Here is a 5,373-nt window from a genome sequence, read left to right on the forward strand (position 1 = left end):
ACGCTTAAGACTCCAGGCTTTGTTCCAACGTCAAGAAAAAGACAACAGGGAAGAGCTGACAATTTTTCTTCTGCATCGGGGCTTAAAGATGATTTACTTTTAATTTTGAGCAAGAAGCAAGCACCTGCTCTATGGCATTGAACCTCCCTTACTCTTCTTTTTCCAACTCTTGTCTCATGACAGCTGGAATCACAGGAGCTTCTCTCCCACCAAGCTGCACGAACCTTCCTCCAAAGACATAGCTGTCAATAAGAAGGGGCTCCAAGTCACAAGGAACACCTCCACCTCCTTCCACAGTGTCCCTGCTGTGCTTTCTTTTTCTAGCCCTGGATCTCTACCAGTTATTTATAGAGAGGGCAGCCATCCTTTCAACAGAATAAGGAGGGAAATGTTGAGGACCCGCTGCTGGGTCTTGCTGTGTGATGCCAACAGACAGATCAGTCTGTTCTACCTCCCAGTCTCCTCCCGGTATTTGTTTCCTTGCTGCCCCATGACTGTGTGGTTTCACTTGTCCTGTCAGTCACTCCACAGGTGTCTAGTCCTGAGCAGCAAAAGCAGACTGGGGAGAAAGCGGAAATAAGGGCAGTGGGATGGATGAAAGGGAGAGAATCCAAATGGAGGGAAGAAAGGCCCCAGAGAAAAAAACAAACAAAGGGTGGGGGGAGCGACAGAGGGGGTCGAAAAAACAATCAGGAGGATGGCGAGAGAGAAGAACAACGGACAGCAAGAGGAGCAGGAAGATGGAAGAGAATCTGAGATAGCAGACAGGCAAGAAAGAAACAAAGGGAAGAAGCCAGAGGGGTTCAGAAGGAGGACCAAGGGCAGACTGTGATGTAGAAAGAGAAAGAAAATGAGAACTTGGAGAGTGGCAGAAACAAAGTCCGTCTTGTAAGAAAGAGTTCTCTTCAGTAGCCAAGGTGAGCTTCCTCATCAGTTTATTCAGGTCAGATGAGATGGGAAATGGAAGAGTTCTTTTTCCTGAGTAAGCAAGGAGCAAAGAAGTAAATAAACACAGAGGGAACTGTGCTCTCTCTTCTTCCTTTGGAAGACCTCCTCTCTGCTTCATGGAGCGGAGCTGTTCTTAGCACTGGGATCTAGAAGTTCAGTGAACGCACCTCCTTCCCACGCATCTCTCCTCCCTCTCACACCGAGATCCAGCTGAATATCTTGCTTTATCTTTGGAATGCACGTGTCTTTGAGAAGGGCCTATTTCTTTTCTGTTTTAACATGAGGCACTTGGTTGCTGTACGGTAACAATAACTCACTGCAGAACCTAGCTATAGGTCATTGCGTACTCTGTTAACGCCTTTCGCAAACAAACTCTTGGAAGTTACCACTGCCATTATTACCATTAACTTAAAAGTACCACAACAGCTCTTGCAATAGCAAAATGAAGTTTCTGACTTTAAAAAAAAAAAAAGAAAAAGGCAAACCACCCCCCACCCCCAGCCACCAAAAACCCCCAAACAAATGATGGCTCCCCATGTCTGGTCACACATTGCCACCTACTGGCTCCCACCCCTGTACCCTCAATAGCGCTGAGGTGGTTTGGATCAAGAAACGGGCCGTGAAGCAGAGAGGAAGAGCAGCAGGAGGGCACAGCTTGGTATTTGAACCCTACAAGAGTGTTACAGGTGTAGGCAATGAATATTATTACACCCTAGCATCGCCTACGCACAAGCAAACACGTCCACCAGCCTGGATTTTATGGCTCTAAAGCAGCAATCAGCTCCCACCAGCTTCCTCCTCCGTGTCTCTGTACATCCCTGAACGAGTGAAGGACGATTTCACGTCAGCCCTGTGCCACCCCAGGAGAGCAAGCCCCGAGACAGGGGAGGTACTACGGCAGCGTGGCCCCTGCCACCCAGCACGCCCAGGCCCACGAGACAGGCCTGCCGCAGCAAGACAAGAGCGAGGCACTTAATGCCGGAAACAGAGCGCACATCCCTCGGGAGCCGTGCCCGCGGGGCTGCACAAGGCAGGGGAATACGGAGAGGGCTGGGGTGGCAACTCGCTCACCTCTTGCGCTCTTCGCAGGCTTTCTGCTAGCCTCACTACAGAGGCTGCAGGTCACACCTTTCGCACGCATGACATCGAAACACGAGCGCATTGCTTATGTCCCCTTGTGGCGAGAGGCCAACCCTGCAGAAAAACGGCATCTCTACATATTTGCCTTAAAATCAAACCCCAGCGCATTCAAATCCACTGCAAGTATTTCTAATGCAAAGTTTGACGTAAGAGATCTCACCAGGTCACAGCATCCGCTTCGGTATTCACGTGGTGACACCACTGACAAGCTGTACCAGTGAGTGGGAAAGCCGGTGACCAAAAAAAGGGCCACCAGAAAACCACAGAAATCATACTGACACAATATTTACAAGTGCAGTCGCCCTTTACACCTGCATCCCGTCCTGGCAAACCTAAGCACTACATCGGCAGTTTTGATAACCACACGTAAAATCTGGCCTTAGGAGGGAAGGACAGAACCATGGTGAAATCTCAGCACCACTGAAATCAGGCTAGACTTGCTGTTGATCCAACAGGATAAGGATACTTTCATTGCGTTAATTTAAATAGCAGAGAGAAATAGAAAGTTTCAGACTGGTCCAGACTACTGCTGGTCTCATATCTCGCCTCAAACGTCCACAGAACGGCTTTTACACAGTTAAGAGAGACAGAACTATAAAGGACATGATTCCCGAGTGTCTGAGAAACGTTATCACAGCGTTCCCAACTTGTGGCCGGCCAGGCAGACCATTAACAGCCACGCCAACTGCACCATGTGCCAGAGCGCCCAAAGAAAACCCCAGGGATGTGCCGGCAATGTTTCTTACGGTGTGTTAAAGCATAGGGAGGAAGCTCCTGAAGGAAGGTTACACGTTGAGTCATTCAGAAAGAGTTAGCTGGAACACAGATATCCAGAAACAGTCCTTCCACTCGCTAACCCGGAATACACTTTCTATAACTCTTCTGATGTACCATGAACATCCCAGAAAGAGAAAGGAACGTATTTGCCCTCACTGACTCTCAGATTTTCAAAGACGATCATGACTGAAAGCAATGTAAGAGTTCCTAGTATTTTTCCATTTTCCAGATGTGCCTACTGAGGCTCTGGAGTCATCCGAAGCCTTACGAATCAGTTGTTAGAAAAACAACGCACCACCGCAGCCAAGCCAAAACCACCTCAGCCTTTCAGCCTACGCATTACAAATACTTAATTAGCCCAGACGGCTAGCGTCGATAACGTGCCACCGATAATTACACAGAGAAGCCACACCGGCCATACGTACTCAGGAAACATCCATTTAAAATAACGAGCATGACTTTTCCTAGGCCTTCCTCGTCTCTAGGGATTGGCAAGGCAACGAATACAGGTCTCCGAAAACCAACCAGCTGGAAGGCAACTTGAAAGGAGAGCGTGGTTCTGCTCCACCTTTATTTTCATATCCCACGCTCTCTTCGTAATCCAGGGGAATGCTGTGTGCCACCGGCTTTGCGGTCCAGCGTGGGAAGGCTCAGATTTCCATCACCTCGATTATCCGTTGGATAACTCCAGGGGCGCCAGAGTAGGTTCACGCTCCCGAAAGCAAAGCACATCTGGGGAAAAGCACAGCCCCAGGGGAGGAAGGGGGTTGCGCAGCCAACACAAAACAAGACAGCAGCAAGAGCTACTAGGTTAACATTGACATCCGCTCCCCTGGCCCGAGTCCCAGCAGCTTGCTCACCACGCAGTGCAGCTCAGCCCTGCAAAGCTTTACACGTTTATTTGCAGTTTCCCTTTTGACCGAAGACGTTTCAATTAAAAAAAGAAGTTATTGTAATACAGGAATGAACTCTAGTAAACCATTATTGTAATACAGGAATGAACTCTAGTAAACCACGTAACCATTTTAGCAGGAAGATCACCCAAAAACCGCACAAGCACAGAGTGCCTGATTTTTTTTTTCTCATACGGGGCAAACCTGGAGTTGTTTTTCTGAAGCTGGCAGCATTTCAACCAGTTAGAAACTTACGGAAGAGAGGAGCAGTAAATCCAGTTCCTGTCCTCTCCTGTATGAAACCATGCAGAGCTATATTTAAATCATACACTAATAAGGAAGATGTCGTTAATACGAGATGACATAATCCTCGGGAAAAAATGAAGGGTACTCACATACCTCAATAGGTACAAGCATCGAAATAATCCTACCAGAAAAGCTCTCTCGCGGCCCGGAAAGCTGGCTGTTTCCGTAACCGAAGGGCTGACGGGAATTACAGCTATCAACAGATGCAATAAACACCAGGGTTGCACAACTCTGGCTTTTCCAGAAGACAGCCGAGTGTTTTTGTGCAAGCACACACGCCCAGCCCTGCCTGCTGCAGGAAAGGCATTCTGCTAAGGGAGAAGCTTAGAAGAATCCGTCTTCCTTCTCTGCTTTTCAGCATGACTTCTCGCAAAACGCAGTCTAACCTCTTTTTTTCTGATGTAAGGGGAGAAGGGAGCAAACTTCTTAGCCTGTGTACAAATAAAAGCTATTCTACAAGAACTACAAAGGAACTTATCAACCCACAAGTAATTTACCTGTTTGTTGAAGAAATAAAAGGAACCCGCAAATGAAAAGCAGTTCGTGTGAACCAACGCAGTACTCCACCGCCCGTGCCAAAGCAATCAATCCTACAGTACTTATCGAGGCACACCACCTTGCTAGTCACAACACTGTACAAGCACAGGTAAGGGAGGACACCGACTGCCTAGGATTCGGACCGAGACGAAACGGTTTCTTCCTGCACTCTTGCCTCTTGTCCTGTGCTTGGGAGTAATCTTAAGAAAAATGAAGCAGCTGAATGAGAGAGAATTGCTCGTGTTTTCCTACCAGATGGCAGGGCTGCCTCACGATTTCTAGTACAATGGAAAGTTTTCAGCCCAGCTTAGATCAGCAGCCAAGGAAAGGTTAGTTTTTTCCCCGAAGGCAGTGCAATGAAGCTGAACCACTGTTGCTTAAAGCGAATAACCGAGTATTTTAAAATACTCGATTTAAGAACATCATCAGTCGACTGTCACATTTATCACGTGCTGCTTACGGGAAGTGTTTTACTCTTCAAAGCGTTAATTTGGGGGCGGGGGCCAAAACCGAAATGATTTTGTCTGAAACCCGAGCCTGCAAACCCTGGATCATCTCCTTGACATCGCTGCGACTACAGGTTTGAATAAGTTACGAGCGCGAGATTTTTAGATGCCCACATAAAACCCCAGACAGAGCTGAGGCTGATTTTTCCCCCCCCCCAGTTATTCCTTATAATAAGAGGAGAGCTCGGTATGCCTTTCGGAAAAATAACATAGGTTCATCCTCCGGCCCCAAGGCAGCCCCGGCACCTCCCGCCCTTACGGCGGCC

This window comes from Pygoscelis adeliae, unplaced genomic scaffold (assembly GCF_000699105.1).
Source record: "Pygoscelis adeliae isolate BGI_AS28 unplaced genomic scaffold, ASM69910v1 Scaffold143, whole genome shotgun sequence".
Lineage (NCBI taxonomy): Eukaryota > Metazoa > Chordata > Aves > Sphenisciformes > Spheniscidae > Pygoscelis > Pygoscelis adeliae.